This window comes from Mugil cephalus, chromosome 1 (genome assembly GCF_022458985.1).
Source record: "Mugil cephalus isolate CIBA_MC_2020 chromosome 1, CIBA_Mcephalus_1.1, whole genome shotgun sequence".
Lineage (NCBI taxonomy): Eukaryota > Metazoa > Chordata > Actinopteri > Mugiliformes > Mugilidae > Mugil > Mugil cephalus.
In genome coordinates, this window is record NC_061770.1 from 28562219 (window position 1) to 28579956 (window position 17738).

At 44.7% G+C, this 17738-nt stretch overlaps 2 protein-coding genes across 2 annotated transcripts in view; both read right to left on the reverse strand.

Annotated features, from left to right (window-relative positions):
* LOC125009548 overlaps positions 1-17738 on the reverse strand; it is a 321026-nt gene that overhangs the window by 291176 nt on the left and 12112 nt on the right. The window lies entirely within an intron of this gene.
* LOC125008865 overlaps positions 1-17738 on the reverse strand; it is a 40736-nt gene that overhangs the window by 21552 nt on the left and 1446 nt on the right. The window lies entirely within an intron of this gene.

Sequence of the window (17738 nt, forward strand, 5' to 3'; positions counted from 1 at the left end):
AGTGTTTTTTCATGGAGAAACAGAAAGGGGACTACAACTGGAAACTAAGTGTTTGACAAAGTGGTCATTAATGGGGGCGGGAACCCCCCAGAAACTCTAGTCACCTCCATTTTTATTTTATTTATTTTGATTCTATTAATAGGGCAGTGTTTTTCCCTTTTCCCTTTTTTCTTTCTTTACGGGAATTGTTGTAGTTTTTTCTCTTACTTGTAAGTATTGTACTTTTTATGGTTTTTTTTTTTTTCACTTTCAGGACTTGTACTAAATTTAAAAATGGTAAAGAAAAACGGAACGTGGGGGGGTTTGGAAATTTCAAAACGAAAGATGTATTAAGTACAAAAAAAATAATTTCCAAAGATCGGGTCAGTGAGAGGATAGGGGAATGGAAAAGACTTTTAAAGAGAAAAAGGTAACTGTGTAATATACATCTGCTATTTGTTGATTTTGGTGTTTTTTTTGTATGGTAAAAAAAAAAATAATTTAAAAAAAAAAAAAACTTCTCCTTTTTAAGTCCAATTTAAGGCAAAAATTTCCCCTTTTTTGCCCAGTGACACCAGACTGATCGGGTTTTCCAGTGATTTTTTAAATTTAGCTTAGCCCCCCTTACCCCTTATTGCTGTGACCCCCAAGGTCAGTTTTTCCTGCAGGGAAAGTGAACTTTCAAAATGCCCTAAGGACAAACTTTTGTCAAAGCTGTTTTTTGTCGGGGAAAGGTTGGTTGTAGGGAAGGGAAAGCTGGGGAAGCAGGACAACATAAGGGAGGCTAAAAGGACAAAAAAAGCTCTGCAGAGGGCAGGTAACCCAAAAAACACAGAAAAAAACCACAAGGAGACAAGGACACTGACTGTCTACCCCACGGTGGAGGGAAAAAAAAAGATACACAAGAGGGCCGGGGCAGCCGGCCCGTTGAGATTCCCCCAAAACCCAAACCTCTCTGCTACCTGTTAGCTCAGGCTAACCCTCAGGCTGTCTGAACATGGGGTTGATCAGATGTTCAAATTCCAGTAAAAACAATACTTTGTCTTCTGAACATATTTTTTAGTTTCTCTTCAAAATATAAAACAGACAGGACGGGGCTGAGTAAAGTCAACCAGGGGTGGGGCAGTTTGTCCCAGTAACATTTTTGTCTTCTTTGATCCCCCCCTGATCTGTTTCTGACTTGAATCTATCAACCTGATAGACCCACATTTAATGGAATTTGAAATAAAGCTCAAAGTCTCTGAAAATGACGACGACTCTTCTCGGGCCACTCGATCTCAACCCTACTCGGACTTTTGGGGGGGAAAGGTGACGGTGGAAGCGTTTAAAGAGATAAAAAGAAACCAAAAGAAATAAAATCACTACAAAAAGAAAGTCCCAAAAAGAAACTCGTGTGGGGGACAAAATCATGATCTCCAATAAAACAACTACAGCTCCCTGTCAATCTTTGTTTTAATATTAAAGGCCCTTTTCCCTTATCTTGGATCTTTTACTTTGCCCTTTTATTTTCCAGTTTTTTTCAGATCAAATCCCCTTTTAAAAAGGAAAACTGTTCATTTTTACTGGTCTCAACAGTCCCATGGGGTAAACCTACCAGCGGGTATGAAGGTTTTTTCAGTTAAATCCTCTTTTTGTCATGCCCCAGTACTTCTCCTGTGGGGTTTTTCATGGCAGAGTGCGTGGATGTGGGGGTTTTATGAGGGATGGAAAGGGAAAAGTTTGAAATTTTTCTGAACAATTTCATCACTTAAAATTTAACAGGGGGCCGACATCTTTTTGGATAAAAATTATAAAAAGCATCAAGATTCAAGAATAAATTTAAATTGTCTTTAAATGTGTTAATTTTGTGGGGGGCAGCTCCTGATTTAAACAAGCAAAATACTTTAACCCACCCCAACTGTAAAATCAAAAATTCTACTCTTCAAATTGAATCTGTTTCCCCACTTTGTGTTCTGTTTCTTTCCATAAACCCCCTAAACAAAAAACGAGGTCTGGGCAGCAGGTAAAAACCCAAATACAAAAGATTCTGCTGACGATGGGGTTTCTGTAGGTTTTTAAGTGGTCAAAAAAAAAAGGACAAAAAAACTGACACCGGGGAGGGTCCACCCCAACCAGGAGCGGGACCCCCCCCACCCCAGGAGCTGACCCCCCAACCAGGAGCGACCCAGCAGAGGGGCTGGTATTAGATCTTAATAAAGGGGGGACAGTAAAGGCCCCTCGGGCCCCTGGGGCCCAAAAGGGAAGACCCACTTCTTAAAGGGGTTCATTTTCCTACAAACCGTTTAAACAAAATTTGAAAAAATTTTAAAGGGTGTTTTGGACTCTAAATCTTTTTTTGCAGCGTCTGGGACAGGGTTTTTTTTATTTTTTGGGAACCCACTAAAAGATGACCCGTTAGTTCTGTACTTTTTACTTTTTTAACTGCTAATTGACTTTTAAAAATTCTTGGATGTACAAATTTTCTGTACGGTGTGAAGAACACCTGCAGTAACAGACAGAGCTGGAGGAAGCCCAACATTCAGAAAAAAAAGGGAAATCGGGAGCTGGTGGAGCGGGACATTAAAGAAGAACATTGGAAACTAGGGGAAAGATCCAGAAAGGGGGGAGGGAGGAGGGGGAAAGAGATTAACAATGGAGCTGGATGATGTTTTCTGCCCTCTGGTGGCGGCTGTATTTACTTTTACCCTGCTCTTTATCTCCACTTAAAAATTAAAAATTGAGTTTTTTCCCTCAGGTGACAGTTATTTACTTTTTTTTATTTATTTTTTTTAAAAAAAAAAAATTTTCATCGCAGCTCATTTCAAAGTTTAAAAAACAGGGGGTGTCCTCCCTTTCTTTGGGTTTTGAGTCAGGGAAACCCGATATGGGGACAGAACCCGATATGAGACCATGAACCAGATATGAGACCAAAGGGAAACCCGATATGAGACCTTGAACCCGATATGAGAGATTATTCATCTGGATTTAACCAGGGAAAATTGTTGCTTTAAAAGGTGACAGAAGCCCCTGTCCATCTTTGCTTTTTTTTTTTATTAACTCGCAAACCCTTTAAGGAGCAGCTTCCCGTTCCCCCCCCTTTTAAAAAGGACCCGGGGCCCTAACTGGAGGGTTTTTGTTTGTTGGCTTTTTTCATGTCTGAGGGTTGGGGTCGTGAACTGGGGGACGAGTTTTTCGGTAGGAGGGGGCCCGAGGGCTGACTCCCCCCACCCAGCACCGACTGCACCGGACAAAGAGCCCCCTCCACGCGGAAAGCTCGGTTTTAGGTCCCCGGGGAAACCCCGGAAAGAGGGCCCCAGCAGGGGGTCTATGAGCGGTGTAACGGGGGCCCGGGCCCGGGGTTTTAAAGGAACTAAACCGGGCCAGTATGCGGAAACCCCGGTCTCCTGTCCCGGTTTTTGCTTTTGGACCCGGAAACCAAACGCTTGGACCACGACAGGTCAGGAAAAGACTTTAATGTGGGAACCCCGAGGCAGGGGGAGGGGGAAATTTTTAAGAGAACAAAGGTTTAAAAATTTTAAAATTTACTTTTTGACATTAATTAACTGATTAAAATTTAAAAAACTAATTAATTAACTGATTTTTAAAGAGTGAATAAAAGAATGGATTAATCAGAGGGGGGACGGTGTCTCATTTTGAAGGACCCGGGGAGGGGGGAATTATTCAACACAAAAAACTTTTAAATTTGGGGTTCATTCTGTAATTTAAATTTAACTGATAATTAAAATTTAAATTTTTGAATGGGAAAGAATGAATGGAAATTTGAGGAAGGGGTCTCATTGTGAATGAATTTTGGTTGAGAGGGAAACCCGAGGGAGGGGTTTTAGGAGGGGAAAATTTGTGGAGGGGTGGAAAACCCCCCCGTCATGTCTTTGGGCAGGCAGCAAGACAGCTAGGAGACCCCCGGGGTGGGGGGGTCGGGGGGGGGGGCGGGGCGGGGACATGAATCCAGACTTTTGACTGGTCCCCGATGGGTTTGGGGTTTGTGTTGCAACTGGGACGGCCCCTGTCGCTAAAGGCAACAGCGTGGAGTGCTGCTGGGGGTTTGGGGGCGGATGGGCGAGGGGGCGGGTGGGCGTGGGGGGCACATCCTGAGACGGTTGACTGGTTTTTTTTTTTTCCCCCGGGAGCGGATTTAAAAAACGTCCGTCCCTCTGTCCCCCTTTTCTGCTGTCCCCCCGGGCTGTAAAAAAAGGAAAACTGTCTCGGAGCCGACAGAAGGGGAGTGTCGCCCCGGATACACCGGCAAGGCCTGTAAAACCCAAAGGGAACCGTTTTTTCAAGGCCCAAAGGGGTTGGGCTTAATTAAGATAAACAAATAAAACAACGAAAAAAAAATGGTTCACCACACCCCACACCCCCAAAAAACACACACACAACCCACATTATTATCAATTATGACTGAACATCTGGTTGAACTGGCCAGATGTGGGGTCAGAGGCGCCTGCAAACTCGAGGGTCTGAAACAGTCGTCCCGTCTCAGAACCCGGGGGGACCCCATTCCTAGGAGGGGTGTCCTACCCCAACCCCTCACACACACTCCACAACCCCCACACACACCCTTCTTCCTCCTCCCCTCCTCCTTTCCCTCCGCTTCTCCCCTGATTAGAGGTTTCTCTAAAACCCTAAAAATCCTGACTCGGAACATCTGGGCTCTGGGCCCGGCTCGGGGTGTTAAACGCTTGTTTGTTTGTGAGGACCTACCATACTACGATTGTGGGGACACGTTGTGTTTCTGGGACTTTAAACCTGTTAAAGGTTGGACCTAGAAAGGGCATTAGAACCTGATCAGACCTGATATTAAGGTCTCTAGAGTCCAGGTGTGAACAGTGATCCGGTCTCTCTAGAGTCCAGGTGTGAACAGTGATCCGGTCTCTCTAGAGTCCAGGTGTGAACAGTGATCCGGTCTCTCTAGAGTCCAGGTGTGAACAGTGATCCGGTCTCTCTAGAGGGCCAGGTTTAAAAAGAGATCCCCGGTTTTTTCTCGGCCCGGTGTGTAAACAGTGATCCGGTCTCTCTAGAGTCCAGGTGTGAAGGTCCAGGACCAGGTGTGTAAACAAGGAAAATAAACCCGAAGTAGAAAAACAACCCCGGGAATTTACTGAATTTCGACAGGGGGAGGAGGAGGGGGAGGAAGGGAGGGTCCCGAAAAGGCCTAACCATGAGGTTTTATTATTGATCATGTTGAATTTAAAGAGGGGTTTAAAAGGGGGGTTTAATTTAACGTTTATTGGCTTCCAGGGTTTCAGGGGCTAACCCGAGTTCAGGGCCGAGACCAAGAAAATCACGAAGCACCAAAATTTTATAAAGCTCCAATTTGAGACACCAGCTTTTAATGCAGCTGATGTTGTTGTTGTTGTTGTGTGTTTTTGGGGGTTTTGTGTGTGAGATGTGAACGAGTGCGGCCCGAAGCCTCGTCATGGCAAACATCGGTGCCCTGAACACACCCGGGGAGGGTACAGTGTTTAAATGTCTGGACGGGTTCCACTGCAGGGCCCGGAAAGGCAGCTGTAGGGGAGTACCACACACACACACACAAAACACCACACACCCACACAACACAACCCACCCCACACCCCCACACAGAAACACATGAAGAAATGAAAACAGAGTTCATCCTGATTTCTGTTGATTCTCATTTTTCGTCTGTTTTGTCGAAAAGTGTTTTTTTCAGATGCCGAACCCTGGTTTCCATGCCAACGTCAGTAAAGGCTGTGAGCTGGTGAAGGGGGGAGGGCCCATGCACCCGTCCGCACCGGGGTTACGCCTTGGGGGGCCCGACCCGGCCCCACCCCGTATCGGCAGTGTGTCCTTTGTTTTTCTGGGAAAGAGGAGATACTGGTTCTTCACCTCCACCCTCCCTCTCCCTCCCTCTCCCTCTCTCTCTCTCAGACATCGATGAGTGTGCGTTGGGTGGAGGTGTGTGTCCTCGTCGCAGGAAGTGCGTGAACACGTTTGGGAGCTACGTCTGTAAATGTCACCTGGGCTTCAAGCTGCTCTACGTGAACGGACGGTACTCGTGTGTCGGTGAGGAGTCGGGATCAGCTGATGTCCAAACTCAACCAGGGAGCCGTTAATAGTTTGACAGCGTCTCTCTCTCTGTGTCCAGATAAGGACACTCGGCCGTTCTGTTCTCTGAATCCGTCCTCTCCAAAGTGCAGGTGTAAAGACGGCAGCTGCAAAGGTAAAATAAAAACAGCTGATTACTAACAGTTATTAACCAGGGGAAGGTTTCCTCCTCAAAACTACAGCAAAATCATGTTCTCTTTTAATGTTAAATCCCGCCCCCACTCCCACAGGGTCAGTCTTACATGATTTGGCCCCTCAACCAAACTCACAAAAATAAACTTGTTTTTTGCCCTGTAGCTAACTTGCCCCGGTTTAGCATCAGATCATGATCAGACTCTTAGGTGGGAATCCATTTTAAAAGGGTGTTCCGATAAAAAAACTTAAAAAATTTGGGGTGTTGTCTGTCTCAGCCTGTTATGTCATATAGAACCTGGATGAACCTTCACAGAAACAGGCTAGCTAGCGTTAGCCTGGTTAGTTTACCATTGCTTAGCTGCTCCCTGTGCCTGGAGACTCTTCTCTCTGAGTGGTTCCCGTTTAAAAATCCAGACATAAAACAGAATTTTAAAACCCCGAAAATTTTAAAAAATGTGGATATGAACAGAGATTTTGTAAAAAACCTCACCCGCACCGGGGTAAACCTGACCTATCTCATATTTAATGACTGTAAGGAATCAAATCATGTTTCTGTTCAGAATGAAACCACACCACTGTGTCCTGTTTGACCATGTTTATTCACTTAAAATTTTATCTGCAAAGCACTCCCTCCCCAGCTTTAAAAACTGTTTATTACTAAAAAAAAGCCAATTTAACTCCACGTCTAAACACATAGTGACAACAACTAATTATTTTAATTATTTTACATGATGCTTTCTTCTTTTTATTTGACTGAATCATCTTCATGGCTGGTGTCGTTTGTTTCCCACCCCCCAATTCCCCCCCCCCCCCCCCCCCCCAAAACCCCCCCCCCCCCCACCCCCAACCCCCAAAAAAAAAAAATTAAAAACACCCCCTTTTGGAAAAAATTTTTTCCTTAAAAAAAGGAAAACCCGTTTAAAATTTAACTGTTCAGTTTGTTTTTCTTTTTCACTTCCAGTTGCCCCCCCAAAATACAGTGGGGGCCCCAGGGGGCCGGAAAAAACTCAGTCCCCCTCATCCCTACTTTCTTTCCCCCTCCTCCCCCTCCTCCTCCTACTATGCCACCCCACTGCTACTACTGTTACTACAAAACCCCCAGCCCCAACCCAAAAAACATGGACCTCCATCTTTCGAAACTGCTGCCATGGCAACAATTTTCACTGTTTTATGTATACAGATGCTTTAAAAAACAAAAAAACGACGACCCCAGAACCTACAAATATACAAACCCCCTACTCCCCAAACCCCTTACAACCACTACTCCAACTAGTCCAACTACTACATCCACTATTGCAACTACTCCAACTACTACTACTACTATTACTACGGCAACTGCTCCTACATCTACCGCTCTGTCAGCTACGACCCAGCTGGATACAACAACTCTGCTATCAACGACACCTCCACCTCCTCCACCTTCCACCATTGCTGCTACTACGGTTACCATGGTTGCCGTGACGACAGCGATGCTGCCTACCACCTCCATTGGTTTTCGACCCCCCCCCCAATGAACAACAGGATCAACCCAAAGGCCCGGGCACAAAAGGGCCCCGAGAGGGACCTGCACAGTGAGCACACACACACACACACACACACACACACACACACACACACACACACACACTCAATCAATATCAACCAGTTTGTCCAAATTGTCCGACCTACGGCCCGTGGTCCATTTTTTATTTTCTAAACGTATATTGGAGCTCAGCTGCACTGATTGATTTAGTTTTAACAGTAGGTGGCGCTAATGTCTTGAATGCTGCATCTTCTCCACAAAAAAGATTCTTCAAAGAAAATTTTTGCTGCAGGTGATTTTTAAAAAAATTTTTAGCCAAAAAAAACACAAGAAAGACAAAACCCAGGGGGAAAAAGAATTTTTTCTTGTTTGAAAAACGGGGGAAAAAAATTTTCTGTTTGGGCATCAAAGGGAAATTTTTCTTGATGAAAGATAGAATTTTAAAGAGAAAACCAGGGAAAACCCAAAACCCCAGACAAAACTGAAAATTCAGTAAAATCAGCTAGCCCCGAAGCTTAACTGGTTTTATCCCATGTTAACAAACCCCAAAGTTCAGGTCTAAGGTCTGGAACTCATCACCAGACATCTGGAGAGTTCATTAAAGAGTTCCTCACTAAAGTCTCAGGATTAATTTTTCCCTGAAGAAAAAAGGGAGCTTTCAAAAGATGTTAGCGCATCTTTCAAACCCAAGACCCTGTTGATTTTATGTGATTAGAGGGTTTCCCGAGGGGCACCACACATCTGTTTTAATTGTCATTTAGGGAAGCTGATTGTCTGAAAACTGGAGAATCAGTTTTTGACTGATATTTGACCCCATCCCCGGTTGAAAACTGAAACACTTTATGAATGAACTCCAGAGATTAACTTGTGTATGTAAATCTGTGTGTGTCTATGTGTGTGTCTGTGTGTGTGTCAGTCCCTCGGCGTCCTGGTCTCAACCAGGTTTGGGAGTTTGACATCGAGCTGGGAAACGTTGCTGAGGACGTGGGAGATGAACCTGGTAGGAGTCGTGTGACCTTCACAGTGATTATTCATCTATGTGTGAAAATAATAAAGTCGTCACATTTTGTCCTGATTGTGTCTCTGTGGACGATTATAACATTTAAAGAAGATTAAACTCTTAAAACACACCATGACTGATGCCAGATGTCTACGAGGAGTCCTCCCTCCTCACTGTGTAAAACGTGTCTCACAAACGAGGATGGAAACTGAAACCTGACTGATCCAGGTTTAAGATTTATTCTTCAGCTGATCTTGGTCGTATCGTGACTCCATGTTTCACAGAAAGTCCTACTCCTCCTCCTCCATCCAGCTGCCATGATTTCAGTGTTGTCCAACATTTACAGTTGGAGCTGCTGTGTGTGTTGCAGAGGTCGGTGTTCTCCACTGTTCCTTCGATCAGGGACTCTGTGGCTGGATGTCAGACCGAGAGGGAGATCTCCACTGGGAGACGGTTCACAGCTCAGGTAACAACGAGTTGTTTGGGCGATGTATAAAATAAAAACCCAGTAGAAAGTAATACATCTGTATGGTTGACCTGAATCCATATGCTGGAAACAGACAGCTCATGTGCTCCATACTGGGAGCTGCAGGTATGTATACCCTGTATAAAACCAGGGGGGTGCCCAAATTTTTAAACACCATCAAGGGGCATGTCCCCCCGTCCTCCACAAAACCCATTGGGAAAATGGGAAATTTTTCTGAAGCTGAAGCTCTAATAACTTTATCAGATAGTTAATAAAAAGTCTAAAGCTGAAGATGTTTCCTCAGGTGGGGCCGCTACCTGTCAGTCCCCGAGCTGAAGGCGGGACAAAGGAGCATTCGTGGCGCCAGATTGGCCGTCCAGGTTGTCCCTCCCTGGAGCCGTGGCGACCTGTGCTTTCCCTTTTCTCTTAAAGGTGAGGGGGAAAAAAAAGTGGGGGTGCTGCAGCTGTTTTTTCAGGGGGAAGAAAGGGCGGGGGGGCCCCAAAAGGGACCGAGTCAAAATCACCCCCAAAAACTTTTAAAAAAAATGAACCCCCCTTGGGGGAACGCTTTTCTCCTGATTGGCCCGTGACAGGTAAGGCCCCCCCCCTCTGGAGCAGGCAGGTGGACACGGGTGGAGACACAAAATCAGGTTACCTTGACCAACGCACCCTGTGGACAGGTGGGGCAAGGTGGGCCACAAACAGAAAATAAAACAAAACCCCACACACTTGTTTTTTATCATGGGGCAGCCTCACAAACTGTGTGAATGTGGTGGGGTGTGTGGTGTTCAGGTTTTTGCTGAAGGCAGAGGGGAGGATTGGACGTCGAGGGGCAAAACGCCATTGAGATTTCACACTGAGACCGGGGGGGGGTTCATGACATCATGACACCTTAAAATCTTTTTTGAGATGGGGACCCGTGAGAATAAAAACCTTAGATTTATTTAATTTTAACTGTTTTTAAAAGAAAAGAAACCCTGTTTGGGCTCGTTTTTCTGTCCCGATCCCCATTCAAATTTTATTAAATTTTTGATTATTTTGTAGTTATTTTTAAAAATTTCCATCAATAATAAATGGGACATACTGTATATATGGAACATAATTCACATGATATTAAAAAGGTTGAAAATTGGACTTTGATCCTGTCCTGATGTTTCTCAGTTTAACATTTAATTACATCAAACCAACATCAGAGAATTTCTAAAGATCAACTATTTACTCCCTGTGTTTTGGATCTAAAAAACCCAAAGACCCCGCTGGAGGGGAAAAAACTTTCAAACCCCAGGTGGCAGTAGTCCGGCTTCAAACATTTTAAAAAGGGGAAAAAAGGAAAAGCAAATGTTAGCTGAGAGGCCCGGAAGCTAGGGAAATGCTCATTAGATTAAAACCTTTGGGGGCTAGGAAGAGTTTTTAAAATTTTGCGAAGAGGTTTTCCCCAAACCCCTATTTAGGATTACTATAGACCCCTTTTATGGTTTGGAAAACCCGTGTGACGTTTTTAAGGGGAGGGGTTTAACTGGATGCCAAACATCATAACACCATAGATTGTAAACGGAGGTTAGCATATATTCACGACCCTTACAGTCCCACTCACTGGACGGATGATTTGACCAAAGGACACAGAGGGGACCCAAAATTTTGGTCTGTCCCTTTTTCAAAATGAAGCCTCTCCAACAAAAATACAAATAAAAAAAAAATGGAATCAATTTGGAGGGGAACGTAGTAAATGAACGGGTTTCTTGGACACTGCTTGGAAACACGCCCCGTAAAAGTTGCGTTTGCTCTAGGTTTAAACTTTTGCATTAAATATAACAAAAAATTTCCCCCCAAAAAAGGATTAATAAGGGTTGTTTAAAATCGTCCATCCGTTTACACGTACCTAATTGAGAAAAACCCCGCTTTTACACAAAAGAAAAATTGAAGGCAAACGTTGGACACCTGTCTTAAAAATGGGACATTACTATTAATACCAAAAATTTCTTTTTAAAACTGACATGAAGTGTGCACGTTGTTGATCGTCTCATCCAAACCTTTTTTCTAATCGCCAAAAGCCAAACCCAAAATTTAAAAAAAACTAAACAATCCCCCCCACCCCGCGATCTCTGGCTGCAAACAGGTAGTTTTTTTTTTTTTCCTCATATAAAATTTTTTCCGTTTCTCCACAACTAAATAGAATCCAGTCATTAACGCAACTAATGTCTGTTGATTTTATTTTGAATCTGCTCTTGTTGGAATGAACAGAAGAAGAGTGGGATAGTTATCACAAGAATGAAAGACCTCAGTTCAAACACAGCTGGGTGAAGCAGCGAGGAAGCTGAAGCTACTTTACTGTGATTTTAAAAAAAAATTCCCCATTTTTCCCGGGGCTCAGTCTGAACATTGATTTAAACAAATGAGGTTTAAAGGGTGTTGTGGTTTTCCCGGTTAACCCTGGTTTTTCACAGTAACCTTTTTACTCCCTCCTCTGGAGGCTGCAGTTTTTTTGTTCTTCATGTATTTTAAATGTTTTGTTTTGATAGACTCATTTAAATCTTTTCCCCAGTGTTTTAGCTGGTCAGGAAAAATTTTGGAGCTCAGCTTTCCCTTTATCCATAGCAAAAACCAACAAGGGGAAAAACTTGATAGATAGGCAGATATGTCTTTAAATTTTTCCCAATGAGGGAAATTCCTTTTTTACACTCTGTTTACAAGCAACATAAAAAACAACAAAGTAGACAACACCAACATTGAACCACTTGAATACATTTAAACAAAAAAAAAAAACATCCCCCAATCCCTGAGCCAAAAAAACCACCAGACACTAAACAACATATTCATATACACACACCAGACAACCAACCCTTAGGACACACTTAGGGGGGACTGGGTCCAAACACGGACTGAATTACAGTCATTTGTGTAGAGGCTGTAGAGGAAAGGGCTGAGGACACAACCTTGCAGGGCTCTGGTGTTGGTAATGATGGTTGATGAGGTGACTGTGTCTTTCCTTACAGCTTGGTGAGGAAGTTGTGAACCCAGCGGATAAGTGGAGGGATGTTGAGGTGGCAGAGTTTCTTGATCATCTGGTGGTGTTGTAATTTTTTTTTTTTGTTTTAAAGGGTGAGCTTTAAAAACTATGAAGAGGATGGTTTTGGAAGGGGCCCCGGTGATTCCCGATTTGAAGGAGGGGGTGGAGGAGGCCCTGCTACGGGATCCCCGTTTCCCCCCGCTGGGGCCCCGTAAAGGGAAACTTTATGTGGATCCAGCAGTGGAAATGAAAACTGGTAGGATGATGTGTAGGATTAGCTTGTCCAGACAGTTAATGAAATGGACGTTTTTGTGCCCAAAAGGATGTAGTGATTTGGGTTTAGAGGGTCGTGGTTTTTTGGGTAAAGGGAAAGGGTGATTGAAGTTTTTCCCGATGTTTTTGATTATATTTCTATTTTAGTTTAATGACCGTTTTCCAGTCCTTACCTTTTCCCCAAACTGTTTTAAGTGGTAGGGGATCCAGGGTTTGGGGTTGGGGGACTTCCCAAAAATTTTTTGGGAGGGAAAAACATGAGAAAAAAGAAATTAATGTAATGCGTGGAAACACGGGGGGGGGCACCCGTGGGCCCCAAACCCAAATGACCCTGAGTTGTTTTAATACATCCCCCCCACCAAGGGTGGACGTTGGGCGGGTGGCTTGATGTGTTTCAGTTCTGGGTTTTAGTGCGGGAGCAAAGGAAAAAAAACATTGTGATTTGGAGTACTTTTAGTGGTGGGGGGTGCATGACCCATAAATGCATCAGAAAAGTTCCCATTGCATAAGTCCAGCAGTTGTCTTTCCCTGTACCGGGGGACAGTTTTGGGTGGGGGCACACCGAGTTACAGCTGTTTTTAAATCACCCCCAATGAACACCGGGGGATCAGGATTTTTTAGCCAACAATTTTGGGCTACACCCTTGGCTACCAGCTCCGCTGTTGCTCCAGTGTTGGCACTTTGGTGGGTGTAAACACAGCGATCCCCAAGGGGGAGGAATTCCCCCCGGGGGGGTGAAATAGGCGCCAAATGACCCGGTTTTAACATGTCCACGTCAGGTGTACACACTGTGTGGTGGACTTTGATGTTTGTGCACCACCACTTGTTGATAAAGAATCAGATGCCTCATCCTCTGTCCAGCGTACATTTCACAGTACGATGGAGGGGAGAGGGGGTCTGAAGGGACACTTTCTCAGCCTGGTGCGTACACCTCCTCGCCTGCCTCTTTTCCTCGGGCAGATTCCTGGAGGGAGATTGACTGCCGGTTTCACTTTGCAGATAATGGAAGAGCGTAGTTGGAGAAGCTCTACCCGGCTGTAGGTGAGTTGTTTATGCCTGTCGACCTCTGGTAGTAGCGCTGAGCAGTTGTTGTTGAGGATCCATAGCAGCATGCATGTAACCCAGAAAGCCCTGTATATGATCAGCATCCTGGGTGCTTGACTGAACAATACCGGACTGAACAGTAACAGTAGACAGACGACAGACAGTACAAAACATCAACTCAAACGGGACGCCGACAGAATGCGTGACAGAGAGTGCCGTCACAGCAGAGCATGCACCGTTGACATTCATATCCAACTCATCAACACTGATCCTGTAGTATCTTGACTTTACTGAGTCTTGACCCAGATGGAGCTCTGGGCTTCAGGTGTGGTTGACCCTGCCTACATCCAGGAAGTCCAGATGGAAGAAGAGAGAGAGTTTTTGATTCGTACTGTCTCCTCTGTGTGTCCATCTTTCTTCAGACCAGGACCAGGAGCTGGGAGAGATCCAGACGGAGTGGAAGATGTGAGGGAGCAATGAAATCATCTGGACACAGTGGACATCCACAGAGAGTTATATGAAAGAAGAAGAAAGAGTTCAGCTGATAGGGACAAATATTTGGAGCTCAGCTTTCCTGATCTATAGTCTAAGAGCAACGAGGACAACATGTTGATCAACCCTGATCCTTAAAGAGTCTTCAGACCAGCACCAGGAGCTGCAGAGCATCCTCCTCTCTTCATCCATCGTCCATCAGATCCTTCACTGATCAATGATCAAAGATCAACAACCTGATCAAACTGACTCTTCGGCCATAAGAGGAGACGTTACATCCTGGACCAGTACTCTACCTGGAGAGGATACAGAAGATAGTTAGAGACAAATAAAGAAAGAAAGAAAGAAAGAAAGAAAGAAAGAAAGAAAGAAAGAAAGAAACCTTTCACTCTGAGATCCACTCTTTTCCATCTCAGTATCTTTCCCTCCTTGTCGTAGACTCTACAGATGTATCCTCCACTGTCTCTCTCTGTGGGGTGTTTCAGGGTCAGACTGAGGTCTCCAGTTTCCAGCAGGTCTTCATTCGTCTTCGTTCTGTTTCTATAAATCTGGTTCTGTTCTTCAGGATGGTCAGAGCCATTCTCATACACATGGACCTTCCTGATGTCTCCATCCGTCCACTCCACTTTAGCTTCGCCAGGCAGCTCTGTGGTTATGAAGGACAGCTGGACAGACTCCACCCCTGAATCCACCTCCACCACCTGGAGGACTGAGAGGACAACACATCACATCATCAGCTGTAGAGACAGCAGGAAGCAAGAAAGACAGTCATGTCTGTCTGTCCTATGTTTTGAGTTTTATTTTCTTAAGTGTCTTGGTTTCCTGTCTGCTGTGCCTCTTTGTATTATCCTTGATTGTTTATTGGGTTCTCCTGGTGTGATTGCCCTCATTAGTTTCACCCATGTCTTGTCATGGCTTAGCCCTCTTGTGTGTATATAGTCCTGCCTTTCCGTTTGTTCTCTGTCACGTTGTTTCTGTACTCATGTTCCAGTCTTCTTGGTTTTCTGACTTCATGTCTGTACTCATGTCTCATATTGGAATTCAAACCTTGGCTTAGGCCTGAGTTCCAGTCATGTTTTGTTGGCACTAACCATGAGAGCCCCTTACAGGGAGGCATGGCCTGCTGGCCAGCAGCCTCTGACACCCTGGCCTTACGGCCACTTGGTTGCTTTGACTCAACATGCTTGCCACTGGCCAACTAACCCCCAGCGTCATGTTCCGGCGCCCAGGATCACTCTGGCTCCTGTTCCCCCCACCACCTCTGCTCCTGTCCTTGCCTGGAGGGTGACTGCCGTCTCAGCACTGGTAGCCACCCCCGATCCTGCTCCGGACCCTGTCTCTGCCCCTGAACCTGCTCTGGCCGCCGTCTCTGGCCCCCCCTCCGAATCTGCTCCAGTCCCTGCTTCTGGTTTCTTGATTTCCTGTCTGTTGTACATCCTTGTGTTTTCCTTGATTACTTATTGGTGTTTCCTGGTGTGATTGCCCTCATTAGTTTCACCTGTGCCTCTGCCCTTGTGTGTGTGTGCGTGCATATGTGTGTATATAGTACTGCCTTTCCCTTTGTTCCCTGTTGTGTTGTTTTAGGCCCCATGTTCTAGTCTTCTTGTTTTTTTGGCTCCATGTCATCGTGTCTGTACTCATCTATTCATGTTTTTGTTCCCCTGCCATGCTTTTGCTCTGTGCTTTGATTTCTTTCGATTATCCTGCTGTGTCAGTAGCACTTTTAGTTCAAGTCTAATTTTTATTAAATACCTTTTGAACACTGGCCTCATCTCTCTAGTCCTGCATTTGGGTCATTAATCAAAACCTTCATCTTGACAAAGAAATAGAACTGATAGAGAAATAAACAAACCTTTCACTCTGAGCTCCACTTGTTTCATCATCAGTCTCTCTCCCTCCTTGTCGTAGACTCTACAGGTGTAGGTGTTGGTGTCTCCATCTATGGGGTATTTCAGGGTCAGACTGAGGTCTCCAGTTTCCAGCAGGTCTTCATTCATCTTTGTTCTGTTTCTATAAATCCAGTTCTGTTCTTCAGGATGGTCAGAGCCGTTCTCATACACATGGACCTTCCTGTTGTCTCTGTCCGTCCACACCACTCTAGCGTCTCCATGCAGCTCTGAGGTTCTGAAGGACAGCTGGACAGACTCCACCCCTGAATCCACTTCCACCTGGAGGACTGAGAGGACAACACATCACATCATGAGCTGTAGAAACAGCAGCAGCAGCAGGTTTTCATGAGTTTATTGAATGTTTGTAGAGAAAGCTGAGGGACAGAAGCAGATGAGAGCAGAAGGGGACAGGACAGAGGTGTAGAAAGGTGTTGCAGATGATCAGAGTCTTGATGGTTGATTGTCTGTCCATGTGCTTCACAGTAATGTCTCCTGTCAGTGTGGAGCTGCTGTCTGCTGCTTCCCTATATAACATTTCTATCTGTGGATCTAACATGTGGCAGTAAAGGGAAGAAGAATTCAAATCCTAACATGGCTTCAGTCTCTTTGTCTCTCTGTGGTGGCAACAAAAGAATGAATGATAGTGAGGGTGAAAGAAAGACAGAAAGAAAGAAAGAAACCTTTCACTCTGAGCTCCACTGTTTTCCCTCTCAAGATGACTCCCTCCTTGTCATAGACTCTGCATATGTATCGACCACTGTCATCATCTGTGGGGTATTTCAGGGTCAGACTGAGGTCTCCAGTTTCCAGCAGGTCTTCATTCATCTTCGTCCTGTTTCTATAAATCTGGTTCTGTTCTTCAGGACGGTCAGAGCCGTTCTCATACACATGGACCTTGCAGTATTTTCTGTCTGTCCACTCCACTGTCACGTCTTCAGGAAGATGAGTTGTGGTTCTGAAGAGCAGCTGGACAGACTCCTCCCCTGAATCCACCTCCACCTGGAGGACTGAGAGGACAACACATCACATCATCAGCTGTAGAGACTGTCTCAAAGCTTAAATAGTCACCTGTAAATTGGTCAACTGTACATAGTTTCAGATGTTAATGCATGTCTGTTGATCTTGTTGGTGTGTTATGTTGATGTATTATGTTGTCTGTGTATGTTTGTGTATGAACTCCTGGACACTCGAATTTCCCCCGGGGGGTGAATAACGTATTTTTCTATTCTATTCTGATCTACACCTCTGCGTTTAGTCAGTAAAGATTGGAGCCTTTTAGACCAGTGGTTACAGGATTGTGGAGAGAATGTTGTGATGGTGCCACTACATATACTTTGCCTCTGTTCAGGTCACCTGACCACAGCCAGCCCTGGTTATGTTTTGGATCCATGTCTTAGTAAGCTCTATTATTCCCACTGAGGGCAATTTGTTGTACACACATTTGAGTTTCCTGCTGGTTTTTATTGTGTCTACTGTCTTCATCTACTTAAACTGTGAGAGATTAACACACACACATCAGACCTTTGTTGAAGAATCTTCTCAAATACACTGCAAGGCCCACAATGACACCACCAACAACCATGACAATGATGACAACCAGGAGAACCCAGGCCTCGACAGGGAAAGTGTATGGCTCTGTGGGTAAATGTCAAAGAACAGAATGAGCTCCACATGAACACCACCACTCTGGTCCAAACTCCTGAATGTCTTGGAGTTCAAAACTTTTGCATTCCACTAACACAGAAGAAGCTCACATAGTCTGGAAAGATAGTGTAACGACTTAGAAAAAAAACTCTCCATAAAATTAGAACAGCATATTATACATCAATAATAGAAGAAAACAAGACCTCTTCATCAACTCACTT